Source organism: Octopus sinensis, linkage group LG12 (assembly GCF_006345805.1).
Source record: "Octopus sinensis linkage group LG12, ASM634580v1, whole genome shotgun sequence".
NCBI classification, from domain to species: Eukaryota; Metazoa; Mollusca; class Cephalopoda; order Octopoda; family Octopodidae; genus Octopus; species Octopus sinensis.
In genome coordinates, this window is record NC_043008.1 from 67526299 (window position 1) to 67541298 (window position 15000).

A 15000-nucleotide genomic window follows, 5' to 3' on the forward strand; every position below is an offset into this window, starting at 1 on the left:
TTTTTAGTTGCGCTTAAAACGGCGGACTTTGATGTCGCGTTAACAAAGTTTTGACACAGTTTCATTCTATGAATAAAAGTATAGTGTGGCGATGCTCGAGTTTGCTCTGAATGTGCTGCAAATGTGTAATACCGACTTCAATTGTTGGTATTGTTGGTTAATATTCCTTCTATTAATATTATGGAGAAAAAAATTACCCGTAGATTTAAAGCAAAATGAAGCTCAAGTTTCGAACTGCACTGAAAATCTATCAAGAAGTTAATAGTGCAGCAGTATTCATTAAGAAAAAGTACAGGAAAATCCAAAACTTTAGTAAGAACAGTTTGTAGTTACAAAAAAAAGGAGCAAAAAATTTTATTTTGAAGCCAAATAGGTGGGCAACATGAATCGTAGTTGTACCTGCAAAATGAATAAAATCGACTATTTTACATCACGTATAACTAAAAAAATCTGTAAAATCAAAACATACCCATTGAAGGTTTGACTTGAACATCGTAGATAGTAACAGCACACAGATCGCACAACTGCTACGACTGCCATACCCACAAATAAGAATTACTTAAACCGACAAAAAAAGAAACGCCGTTACCATTCCATCTTCTCATTCAAGTGAGAATGATGACGAGACATCGATTCTGTCTTACGCTAATTCAATTAGTTTTTCTCACAAAAAATCGATTGAAATTGCTGAATTGTACTCAACGCTGTAGCAGTTGACGACCTTGAAAATTAGTGCATTCACGCAGCGAACATTACTCCTCTGCATTGGATCAGCTGATCCGTCGTTCCCTCAAAATCAATGACATCACAAAAAAATTATTTTTGACCCTTTAGAATTGGAATTTTTGAAAAGTAAAAATTTTGCGTTATGTAGCTTGCTATTCTCTTTAAGTGAACATTTTTTTGGTTGAAATACACCGAAAAATGGCAACACAGTAGTCAAAAAATCGTAAAAAATAGGGATTTTCTTAGAAAAAAAGCACCTTTTTTATGTAAATAATTTTTGGTCTTAACATGGTCCGATTTGAATTTTTTCTTCAACGGAATGAAGACCAAGCATTCTTCTATCATACTCTCAATTTTGGTCAACTTGCGCCGCAGGGTCTCGGAGGAGATAGTGTTAATTGAAGGCTGTCAAACCTGTCACACACACACACACAGAACTTCAGCTTTATATATATTGATGATAATATGGAAGATGATATACTTGCAAATATTAATGACAGCGATTCAAACTCGGCATTTAGATTAGGTGGTCCCCAAGCCATACTGTTAAAAACCGGCAAGACAGCCTCGCCAAATCGTTTAAGATGCTTTTTCAAAAGTCGCTAGCTATCGGCATATTCCCAAAACTACTGAAAGATGCAATAGTAACGCCCATACACAAAGGATGTAGCAGGGTCGGAGCTAAAAATTACAAACCTGTTTCTATCATATCGCACACATTTGAAATTGTCGAACGCATTGTTCGAAAATGAATATTTACGTACCTTGAGGAAAACAAACTCTTAGATGATACATCGCATAGTTTGCAAACTGGACGAAGTTGTTTGTCCCAACTATTATAGCACCATAGCACTTTCTTCAATATTCTCTTGAGAGGAATGGACATTGACATCGTATACCTTGATTTTGTTAAAATGTTTGACGAGATTGATCATGGAATCAACTGTCGTAGGATAAAGGCTCTTGGTGCCACAGGAAAACTCGGAGAATTACTCTTTGACTTCTTACGGGGAGAGGAATAAATCTGTTGCTGCAAACGGTTTTGTTAGCAAAGTCACCTGTAATAATTGGCATACCTCAGTGCACGGTTCTAGGATCATTATTATTTATCATCAACGTATTAGGTGCTCACAAGTGCACTCGGCCACCTAACAATTTGCACCGATGACATAAAAATATCGATGGCTAACAGAACTTCAGAGGATGCCGCCACACTCTAGAAGAGCTAAACTTCATTTCAGATAAAAACAATACGAAATTTAATGCATCAAAATTTGAGGCTCTTCATTAGGGTGGGAATACACACAAGCCACGTTGTTTGACACCCAGATAGCAGAATGATTCAGAGCGCTAATGGCATACGGGACTTAAAAATAACCATGTCAAATGATGCATCTTTCATCAGGCATATCATCAAACTGATCTCTAAATGCAGACATCTCAAAGGATGGTTCCTTCGAATCTTTGTAAGAAGAGGACTGGTAGTTATGCTAACACTATGGAAAATCTTTCTTCTGAGTAAATTAGATTACTGCTCACGGCCTAGGTCTCCAAACTCAACCGATCTCATAGGAGAATCTTCACCAGTAAAATAGTTACAAAGTAAAATAGTTACAGAGAATCACCAGTAAAACAGTTACAAAATATCTCACCAGTAAAATAATTTCGGTTAAAAACCTTAAATACAAGGAACGTTCGAAAGCTGAAGAGAAATATTGTATGATATACGTGTGGAAAATCCCGGAGGGTCAAGTTACAAACTTCGGCACTAGAGTGACTGTTAATCCATGAAATGGTAGACACTGTCAGCTTCCAAATATACCACCTTCTAAATGATGAGCAAAAACACTGTATTTAGAGGCCCTTAGTTATTCAACTCACTGGCTAAAGAAATCAGAAATATAAAAAAGACCTCTATTGAAATATTAAATAAATTGAATAAACCCCTAATGACGATACCGGACCAGCCAACCATTCAAGGATACATTCAGGAAAGATAAGCTGCGAAAGATATGGGTGTAAATGCAGATGAAATGATGGGCAAGGAAGAGTTTAACCAAAGAGCTGAGGAGAAGAGAAAAGAAGATCTTGAAATGAGAATGCACGGACAGTTTGAAAGGAATACACAAGATGTTAAGCATAATACAGCATCGTGGGTATGGCTTGAGCGAAGTGATTAGAAGTGTACCACCGAAAGCTTGATCATTGCTGCACAAGATCAGGCTCTCGGTACCAGTTCAGTGAAGTATAACATCTATAAAACTTCTGACACGCAGAAATGCAGACTCTGTGGAAAGAGTGTGGAAAATGTGACCAACTTGGTAAGTGGATGTGAGAATCTTGCACAAAAAGAATACAAGCGCCGCCACGATAAAATGTGTGTGTATCTTCATTGGCTCTTATGTTGTAAATACCAATATGAAGTAATTGAGAACTGGTATGAGCACATAACAAGTAAAGTTATGTAGGAGGATGGAAAAGTAACAAACAATGGGACTATGATTTTCAGACAGATCGTGTAATCGAGTACCGTAGGCCTGATATTGTCATATTGAATAAGTGATGTAGCCATTCTAAATGTCATGAATAATGTGAGTAAAGAGGTCGAAGAAATCACCAAGTAATCCGGACTGAAAGTAGAAATGGTAAGACTGTATGGAATGCGAGAGGGTAAGGCGGCGAGCTGGCAGAATCGTTAGCACGCCGGGCGAAATGCTTAGCGGTATTTCGTCTGCGTTACGTTGTGAGTTCAAATTCCGCCGAGGTCGACTTTGCCTTTCATCCTTTCGGGGTCGATAAATTAAGTACCAGTTGCCCACTGAGGTCGATGTAATCGACTTAATACCTATGTCTGTCCTTGTTTGTCCCCTCTGTATTTAGCCCCTTGTGGGTAATAAAGAAATAGGTAATGTAAAAGCAATACCAGTGGTGATCGGAGCGTTGGGCCGAATCCCATTGAAAATTCAATACTTCTTAAGGCAACTGGAAATCCCTTGCAAGATTGATGTCTTGCAGAAAGCAGCCTTATTGGGCACAGTATAGTTCTTAAGGAAAGTGTTATCTTGTTGTGACTTGATAGATGACTAAAAACTCCGGTGCATTTTTACCTACACTCTGTTACGAAGGAATAATAATAATAATAATAATAATAATAATAATAATAATAATAATAATAATAATAATAATAATGGTGTTGATGATGATGATGATGATGGTGATGATGATGATGATAATAATAATAATAATAATAATAATAATAATAATAATAATAATAATAATAATAATAATAATAATAATAATAATAATCCTTTCTACAGCAGGCAGAAGGCTGCAAATTTGTGGGGAGGGGACTAGTCGATTACATCAACCCAATTGCATAACTGGTACTTATTTCATCGAGCCAGAAAAAATGGAAGGCAAAGTCAACCTCGGCGGAATTAGAACTCAGAACGTAGCCGCAGACGAAATACCTATTTCTTTACTACCAAGGGGCTAAACATACCAAGGGGCTAAACATAGAGGGGACAAACAAGGACAGATAAACGGATTAAGTCGATTACATCGACCCCTGTGCGTAACTGGTACTTAATTTATCGACCCGGAAGGATGAAAAGCAAAGTCGACCTCGGCGGAATTTGAACTCAGAACGTAACGGCAAACGAAATACGGCTACGCATTTCGCCCGGCATGCTAACGTTTCTGACAACTCACCGCCTTTTTTAATAATGATGATGATGATGATGATGATGATGATGATGATGAATTATTTGCTACAAGAGACAGACACAAAGTGTGGGGGTTTACATATAATAATGAAATGATAAAATAAAAGTATACACGGTATACACTGGAAAAAAGACATATGCATAGCAAACAAAGGTAAAAAAAAAGCTGGCGGGGAGGATGATAGCGATGTGGCTTTCCTGATACAGGAACGCCTCTAGGGATAATCTGAGATTTCCCTGAAACCCTATGAGCAAGTGCCCTCTCCAATTCCTTCACTCCGACTCACGGATCTACACTTAGAGAGGTATCATCCACTCTTGCCATTTTCGCAACTTTCACCCATCTTTCAATAAACTCGCTCAAGGACAATACTTACCTCTCCACTCTCAATTTCCATTTCAAGTGAAACTTGAAAAAGTCAATGAGAGCTCTACCAAAGAGGGCTGTATCAGTCCTCATGTCTTTCAGCCTTGTACATCAAACAAGCTCTATCGCCACAGCCACCAAGCAAAGGGAAACTGTTTTGCCTGCCCGAGGGCGGCAAAGCAGTCATCACTGCAGACACGGCCGACAGACGGATCCATCCCATACGTGACAACAGCTGTTCCACATAACTCCACAAGTCAGCAATACCCGGACACGGAACGAAAGCGTGCAGAACGGCTTCGTCACTTTGAGCGCACCTCGGACAAGTCGGTCCGACAGCACATCTGTGCCTGTAGAGCTTGTCTCGAACCGATAGCGCCCCTCGATAGCACTGCCAAGCCAAGGACATCTGGAAATTATCCATGATATTTCCCGACCGGAAAGTTCTCCGGAGCAGGCTAACCAGTTCGTTCTCGTCGGCACCCAGAGTCTCCGCAAGAACGTCGTCGCACTTCTCCGTCACTAATCCTTTATAAATTTCTAAAGCGAAACATCCACCGATCTCATTGCCCGACTGGTAGAGGGCTGTGAGCGCCTGACGACATTCTAGGTGCCAGGCGCCCAGTCTCGGTTTTTTCTTCACCTAGGACTGCAGCTCCGCCAAGGAGACGAACTGCGGAAAGATGAGCCTCACAAACGGAGCTCACACGTGCTCACCGTCCAGAAATCGTTGCAGGTGGTGTAATCTAAACGCGTTCTGCGCGTTAGGAGCCACGGCATACCTAATCGGCCACTCAAAGGATGCTGGCAACAGACTGACCGCCTGACTATTAGAACGCGTCCTTCCACATGAATTTAAAGAGACGCTCCAACCTGGTCAAGCAGTAACTGGGACAAGGAACGACGGTCAGACAATAAATGATAATGGAGGCGATCTAAGCATTCGACACCTCTACCCGACCTTTCAAGAACAGCTTTCTTTCAGTCCATCTCTGGGTAACAGTGGCCATCCTGTTCGTCACTTCGTCCCAGTTCTTATCAACCTTGAGGTAGGGGACCAAACCACACTCTGAGTACTTTACCTGGTCCGTCGGTCCAGCGTCTGATGACGCGGTTCTGCAGCCCCGTCCTGCCTCTTCAGGAGCCCAACCACAAACCAACCGATTTGTCGGCGTTGATTTTAGCCCCCGCTACTCACTTATGTTCCTTTACGATGATTCCGACCGTCTCCATTTCAGAGGCGACTGACATCATGGCTGTGTCATCGTCCGCGTATGCTGACACTGCCCTTTCTTGTCCCAGTTCGAAAGGGATGCTCCTTAACTGTTCTAACTTCCGCAGCAATGGCTCGAGTGCCAATACGTATAGAAGAGGCGACAGCGGGCAGCCCTGAGAGACCGAGCGTGCGATGCCAAGCGACTTCGATAGGTGGTTGTTTACTTTGACTACTGAACAGGTGCCGCTGTGGGTTGCAGTGATCTAACTTCTGAAAACGGGTCCGAAACCGCCTGCTTTCAGGACGGCTTCCAAGTAGTGATGATCTACCCTATCGAATCCTTTCGATTTATCCAAATGGATCAGAGCACACCCGAAGCCAGCTGTGGTCCCAGCCCACTCTATGATGTATCACTTAGGGTGGATGTTGACGTGGATAGACCTGCTCGAGATTGCGCACGTTTTCGCTTCCCCGACCAGGCTACCGACGATAAGCGCCAACCTTTTGGCTAACACCTTGGCCAAAATCTTAAACTCTGTGTTTAGCAGAGTTATGGGTCGAAAATTCTCTACTACATTGTCGACTTCCTTCCTCGGCAGTGTCACCACACCTCTTCTAACAGTACTAGAAATTCTGTTTTGCTGCCAGTTGCAGTAGACGTCTGCCAAGAGGTCGCCAAACAAATCTGGCATAAATACATAGAATTCGTAGGGCAGACCATCAAAACCGGGCGATCTGCGACTTGTGCAATCGCTCATCGCCTTCCGAATTTCAGCGGCTGTTATCAGCTTTTCACATAACTTCGCGTCAACTGCCAAAAGACACGGCAAGCCGTCCAGATACGAACTAAAGTCCAGTACCGTCGATAACCCATCACCCCTACTAAACAGCCGCTGAAAAACCGTGCTGCTGAAAGACCGCACGCATCTGCTCAGAGTCGCGTAGCACGCGCGCATCCCGATCCATCAAAGACCTGATCGTGGTTTTGTATCCACGTCGCATCTCCACCATTCGAGCCTATCGGACAACTTTATTTCCTTCCTGTTTGTGTGCCCGGTCTTTAGCTCTAACAACACAACCTTCGTTTTTCGCTTCGAAAAAATAATCAAGAGTCATATCGGTCACGATGCCCTTTTTAATCGCCTCTTCTGATTTGCTATTTCACCCTCTAATCTATTTCATTCTGTTGCTAGCTCTTTACTAAACGCTATAGATTCTGCTCTAATCGCCCTCTTCAAGGCGGCTCACCACCGGTTGTTGACGATTGTCCCAATCATCTGCCGCTTAACTAGTTCACTAATCCGGTCCCTGTAGTCTTTGCGAGCTGGAAAGGATGCGTTCAATTTCCTGTAACCGGGACTCTGTCTATGAGTCCAATCTAATTCGACTGTGCAGATCACAAACTTGTGGTCTGTGTTGCTGACCAATTTAAATTGTGGACAACCTACACTATCCCTATCCTCTGACCTAACAAATAATCTATCTAGATACGATCTAGATGACTCATTGTGGTTGCTCCATGTCCATACTGGCACATCATTGAAATCCAGACGATACCTACCGGACAACTAGAAGTCTCTGAGTAGGATTTCGAGGGTCGTCTAAAATCCCATCCCAGTCCCCTACTTGTACTAAACTGCCAGATGTTCCCAGGAAAATTTCTAGACACCTGAAGAATTCTTGCCTTCCAGTCTAAGCCAACAGTATAAGCGCGCCACCTTCGCTACCATTCACATCTAGGACCACCAACCTGCCGCCCGGGTCCAAGAAGATTGCCTTTACTTCGAGGTCAAGGACTTTCTGAATAGCACAGCTACCCCACCACCCGCTCCCGACAGACCACATGATAAAAATATCTTATAGCCATCGAAAATTGGCGCTAATATTTGCTCATTAGAAATCCATGTCTCGCTAATTTCAGCCACGTCTAAGGTCGTTTAGCAAGTGACCTTGCTTCCAGGATGACCCCAGGCCACGCACATTCACACACCCTGCCCTGGAAACGACCGTATTTATCGGAGAAACAAAGTGGAAGAAGGTCATTTAACTTGGATTTTGAGAGGGTCGGCTGATTCAGCTGCCTCGTCTGAGGCATTATCATTAATGAAGGGCTTTCCTAAAGTCATCTTATCTGGCTTTAGCTAAAAGGCCCAATGACTTTTGGGTATTTTTTTAAAGTTCTAAATAAGTGTTTGTGTCTGTTTTTATCAGCTGTCTGTCATAGAGATTTTTCGACAGAAATTCGTCAGACCCTACTCCTTTTGTGCGAATGTTAGTGCTTTTCCTTACTTCCTGCATCAGCTCGCTGTTGCTCTTGCGAACGACTGTGAAGTTGATGAGGCGTTCGGGTTCTGTTACTCCTTTGTAAAGGAGTTGTTTTTATCATTACTGTTATTGTTGGTGTTGGTTACCGTAAATCCTCGAGTATAGTGCCCTTGAGTATAATACGCAGGGGATTTTTAGGGGACTGAACCTCTGAAAAACCTAAACCTTGTGTATAATACGCACGCCTTCTCTAACTTGAGTCAAGGAGGTCTATATAACATCCTTGGTTTGTAAAAATGTATACGGTAACGTCCTTTATTATTGCCTTCTTTCCTTCTTTATCTTTGGCATCTGTTTTATTTCATCTTTATTTCTTCTCCTGGCGTTGCTTTTGTCAACATCAAATTTTCTTCCGGTGGCCCTATTACCATGCTCTACAGCATATGATATAACTTCAAGTTTAAACATAGCTGAATAAGATCTACGATACATTTTATGGGCATGTAATGTATAAAATGTTTTATTGGAGATTAATGTACAGGTTTAAGTCCCATTTATAAAAAAAAAACCTAGTAAAGGCCCACAGTAGTTCAAACATTTAATACTGGTATTCAATTAAGTATCTATTGTTTGCCACGGTAATGATGCAAACTGTCAATACAAACAGCAGGACGAGCTATTTAGCGCTAAACTATTAAGCAAAATTCGTGCGTAATTAAGCTAGCAGCACTTAGTTGAACAAACACTTCTGCGCATGCGTAATACAATAATGGTGTTGTTATTAACTGTTATATGGGAATGTAAATTTGTTTGTAAATTGTTTTTGTTACATGTTATTCTGTGTTCTGAATACTTTTATTTTAATTAACGTTGTTTACTGTAAGTTATGGATGATTATTTTATGACATCATTGCTTTCAAGCTTGGCTTAAGGTATTTTCGCGCCCGGTACCACAAGATGCGTCTGAATAAACATTGTCGGACAGCAAATAAAGCCTCGGACATTGCTTAGAAAATATTTTTCATTTTTAACCTCGTATATAGCACTAGAGATTTTGGGGAAAAAATGCGGATTATACTCAGGATTCGTTGTTGGTGTTAGTCGGAACTAAAGTGACGCTATTGTTTCTGGTATGTTCATGTCGTTGACCGAAGTAGCCAAGCTACTAGCTAACGGGGAGAAAACCATTTATATATTTCTTTACTACCCACAAGGGGCTAAACATAGAGAGGACAGACAAACGGGTTGAGTCGATTACATCGACCCCAGTGCGTAACTGGTACTTAATTTATCGACCCCAAAAGGATGAAAGGCAAAGTTGACCTCGGCGGAATTTGAACCCAGACGGTAACGGCAGACGAAATACAGCTACGCATTTCGCCCGGCGCGCTAACGTTTCTGCCAGCTCGCCGAGTTATAGTGCTTATTTGTCTCTCCCGTCAAAGCTTTACTGTTGTTGTTGTTGTTGTTGTTGTTGTTGCTGCTGCTGCTGCTACAGTTATTGTTATTATTGTTCTTGGCGGTAGTGATAGAGGTGATGATGTCGGAGTTGTTGTTTGTGATTGGAATGGTCGTCTTGTTTTGTCTGCTTGCTTGTGTAGTAGTCACGCCAGCAGTCGAAGAACTGTCAGCCTCTCTCATTTTTTGTAGCAAGACATATTCCTCTGTCCCTCCCTTTCTTTTTCTCTCTCTCTCTCATCGACGACTGAAATCCACTCGAAACTACCGTAAAAACCCATGTATTTTACGCAAAAACAAAGATAAACTTAAGTGGGTGCATAAATTACATGAGTAGATCGTTTCCAGAATTTTTTAGAAATATATTTTGCTGAAAAGTGACGTACAGGAAGTTGACTCATTTAATGTCAGTGTAGGTTTTTACAGATAAAACATAATGAAACTGACTTTTATTTATGCTGGACGGTATAATGCTTACTTTTTCTGTACAAATTTACTAAAACCATTAAATAGTTAGATTAAACTAAAGCGTTTAACCCGGTCATAAAAACAAAACAAAAATAGTGTAATAGATGTAAAACAACTTCCTCGCGCTCGCGAAAGGGGGGTAGGGGGAGATGCCTCGGAAAATTCACATCGTGAATTTCCGAAAGCGTCTGAGGGTCTGACCCGGACACAAAAACAAAAACAAAAAATAGAGTAATATGTGTAAAACAACTTGCTCTAAACGAATATGACAAAAAAAATGCGCTCTAGCGAAAGGAGGGTGGGGGAAAGGACTCGGAAAATTCACATCTTCAGTCCATGGCCTTTAATCTATAGTGTTTGACCCGGGCCGGAAAAAATTTTTTTAGTGTAATTGATGTAAAACTACTTGTTCTAAACGATTATCAAGAACACACACACACACACACGCGCACACACACACACACACACACACACACACACACACACACACACACACACACACTCAAAGAGAAATGGTTGGTTCAAGGCAAGTGTGCATTGAACTGGATTTAAATAAGCAAGAAAGATATCAAAGAAAAGGCCATATCACCATCTTTAGTATCTGTTGTTGTTATTATTATTATTATTATGGAGTTGAATAATGTGTGTGTGTGTGTGTGTGTGCGTGTGATGAAGTTATTAATATCAATACATTAACCAACACCATTGAAGTGAAATAATAGTTTCTATACTTTTGGTTTGGCACTGCTGAATTGAGTCAAAGACTATATAATACAAGTCAACAGGATAAAAAAAGAAAAATGCGATATCCATAACAGAAAAGAAATAAGACCTCCCCCAAACAGTAACCCTTGTGTTTAAAATCTCCCTAACAAAAAGATGAGAGGTTGTTTGGCTATGGACTACACTGATATTTTTATGTTGTGGTTTAGCCACTATTTACACTACTTCTTTTGTTTATTTTTGTGCCCGGGTCAGACGCTTTTGGAAATTCACGATGTGAATTTTCCGAGTCCTCTCCCCACCCCCCTTTCGCGAGAGCGCATTTTTTTTTTGTCCTATTCGTTTAGAGCAAGTTGTTTTACACATAAATTACTTTTTTTTATTGCTTTTGTGCCCGAGTCAGACCCTCGGACGCTTTCGGAAATTCACGATGTGAATTTTCCAAGGCTTCCCCACTTTCGCGAGCGCGCATTTTTTTTTCATATTCGTATAGAAGAAGTTGTCTTACACCTATTACACTATATTTTTTTTATGACCGGGTTAAACGCTTTAGTTTAACCAATGGTTAACTACATTTTGAAGTTTGACGTTCATGCTGGTAATCACGGTCCGGCCATATTTTACATTGCTTGGAGTTTCTACCTATCGCAATGGAGCCCAGCAATTTCTTTAAATAGGTTTTTCTCCGCTTAGGGAATCTAGCTTGCGTTTGCACCAGGAAGTTATTTACTCGCTTTCTCCACGTTACGACACAATGAAATAACTACTAACTCTTTGCTGCTGCTGCCTCTGAGCAAAATTCTAAATTTTTCCAGGTGGAATAAGAAATGGAAGAAATTGGACAAGTCCCCTGAAAAAATGGGGTACTTTTTTAATAAAAAAGGAACTCATCAGCAGAAGAAGGATCCCTCATTCGGCACCCTGGTTGAAAATGATAGGAAAGCACCGCTATTTTCCGGAGAAAACTAACGGTTTTCGACAACAAAATACGAAGCCGAGGTGAAGCGTAACTTCCTCGGCCGACGGCCATAATAATAATAATAATGATGATGATGATGATGATGATGATAATAATAATAATAATAATAATAATAATAATAATAATAATAATAATATAATAATAATAATGATAATAAAAATAATAATAATAATTACTATTATTACTATTATTACTATTATTATTATTATTATTATTATTATTGAGTGAGAGAGCAGTTCATGCCATCAAAGTGACACTGGGGTAAAATATACGAAGCCCAATATACCCATCATGACTGCCCGTCTGATAAGGGTACACCAGGCACATGCATCACAACCATATGTGCGCGACATGGTGATCTCATATCAAGATAAACAGCACATGACCTTGCAGGTGGGGCCCAGTTAGAATTTTCTTCAGGTTGAGTAGCCCATCCCGCTCAAAAGGTCCCTGAATAAGGGCTGTTTAAGGATGTTGAAAGAACCACGCATGTTTCCAGAGGTGAATTATTCAAACCCCAAAGAATCCCTCTCAACACATGGCTATGATGCTCCCCCACTACATCTGCTCGTGATCAGAGATGCACATTTCGTCAGCCACTAAGGGACATGCTCAACTGGTTAAGGTCAAACAACTGACAAGCAAATCTGTGGTATTGAGCAGAATATTTGCTGTAGCCCATCTTTTATACCAAGACAAAACAATGTACATGATAACACTTCCAATCAGTTAAGATCAGAAGCCATGAGAGCCACTGCCTGGTACTGCATCAGGGCATTTATTATTATTATTATTATTATCATTATTATTATTATTATTATTATTATTATTATTATTATTATTATTATTATTATTATTATTATTATTATTATAAATGCCCTGATGCAGGACCAGGCAGTGGCTCTTATGGGTTCTCATTTTAACAGATTGGCAGTGTTATCATGTACATTGTTTTGTTTTAGTATAAAAGATGGGCTACAGCAAATATTCTACTCAATAACACAGATTTGCTTAACCAGTTGAGTATGTCCCTTGGTAGTTGACAATATGTGCATCTCTGATCACGAACAGAAGTAGTGGGGGAGCATCATAGCCATGTGAAGAAAGGGATTCTTTGGGCTTGAATAATTCACCTCTGGAAACATGGGTGTTTCGTTCAATATCCTTAAACAACCCTTATTCAGGGACCATTTGAGTGGAATGGCCCACTTGACCTAAAGAAAATTTTAACTGGACCCCACCTGCAAGGTCATATGCTGTTTATCTTGATATGAGATCACCATGTTGTGACGCATGTGCCTAGCGTACCGTTATCAGATAAGTAGTCATGATGGGTATACAGGGCTTCGTATATTTTACCCCAGTGTCACTTTGATGGCATGCACTGCTCTTTCACTCAATAATGATGATGATGATGATGATAATAATAATAATAATAATAATAATAATAATAATAATAATAATATAATAATAATAATAATAGTAATAAATATAATAATAATAATCCTTTCTACTCGAAGCACAAGGCCTCACATTTGGTGGAAGGGATTAAGTCGATTCACTGGTACTTAATTTATCGACTCCGAAAGGATGAAAGGCAAAGTCAACCTCGACGGAATTTGAACTCAAACCGTAGCACAAGGGGCTAAACACAGAGGGGACAAACAAGGACAGACATAGGTATTAAGTCGATTACATATCCCCCAGTGCGTAACTGGTACTTAATTTATCGACCCCGAAAGGATGAGAGCAAAGTCGACCTTTCGGGGTCGATAAATTAAGTACCAGTTACGCACTGGAGTCGATATAATCGACTTAATCCGTTTGTCTGTCCTTGTTTGTCCTCTGTGTTTAACCCCTTGTGGGTAGTAAAGAAATAGGTATTAACACGTTAGCACATATATATGTTGATGAGCGGCATATTTCTGGTTCTGGCATATCTCTGTTCAGTATTTTTACCGGCGGTTCGTGCATATTGTATTTAGAAATAAACAGCACTCTCAATAATATAAACATATAACGCCTTTATTTTACTTTAAAATATACATTTTTCAGATTTATGTACAACTAAGGCTTGACTGTGTGTTTAGAAAATTGTTTCCCAACCACATGGTTCCGGGTTCAGTCCCATTGCGTGACACCTTGCGCGAGTGTCTTCTAATCTTGCCCCACGTCGACCAAAGCCTTGTGAGAGGATTTGGTAGATAGAAACTAAAAGAAGCCCATCGTGTGTGTGTGTGTGTGTGTATGTGTGTGTGTGTGTTTGTGTGTGTTTGTTCCCAATCACTACTTGACAACCGCTGTTGGCGTGTGTACGTTCCTGTAATTTAGGCAAAATTGACAGGTAGAATAAATCCCAGGCTAAAGAAATAAGTCCTGGGGTCGACTAAAACCCTCCAAGACGGTGCTTTAGCATGGCCGCTGTGAAATGATTGAAACAAGTAAAAGAATTAAAGAAAAGAAATTCTGTATATGTGCGTTCATGTGTACGTGTCTATACATACATACATACATACATACATACATACATACATACATACATACATACATGCATACATACATACATACATACATGCATGCATACATACATACATACATACATACATACATGCATACATACATACATACATATATATATACATATATATATATATATATATATATATATATATATATATATATATATTATATATATATATATATATATATATATATATACCAACTGCGTGGACGCACGCAGTTGTCGAGTGGTACCCGCGTGAGCGGAAAAGACCACCCGGAAGACCTCCAAGACGGTGGAGTTACGATTTCAAGAGGATGATTGGGATCACGTGGATGAGAAAGGCGCGATCCAGAGAGGAGTGGACAGCGTGCTGTGACCAACGGTGTCAAATGGACGCCTGACGGACTGGTCAGTCAAGGTGATCAAGGTGATTATATATATATAAATATGCATACACACACACACACACACACACACACACACACACACACACACACACACACACACACACACACACACACATATGTTTATATAACTGTGATAGGTTTCGGCTAGTATAGGCCCAAGCCA

General features: G+C 40.3%; 1 protein-coding gene and 1 long non-coding RNA gene across 2 annotated transcripts in view; one reads left to right on the forward strand and one right to left on the reverse strand.

Annotated features, from left to right (window-relative positions):
• The window catches only part of LOC115218139, a 67438-nt gene that overhangs the window by 3787 nt on the left and 48651 nt on the right, over positions 1 to 15000 (forward strand). The gene's annotated exons all lie outside the window — the stretch shown is intronic.
• The window catches only part of LOC118765658, a 27514-nt gene continuing 20622 nt past the window's right edge, over positions 8109 to 15000 (reverse strand). The window contains exon 4 of the long non-coding RNA XR_005001526.1: positions 8109 to 8120. This is a non-coding gene — a long non-coding RNA (uncharacterized LOC118765658). The remainder of the gene's footprint in view (positions 8121 to 15000) is intronic.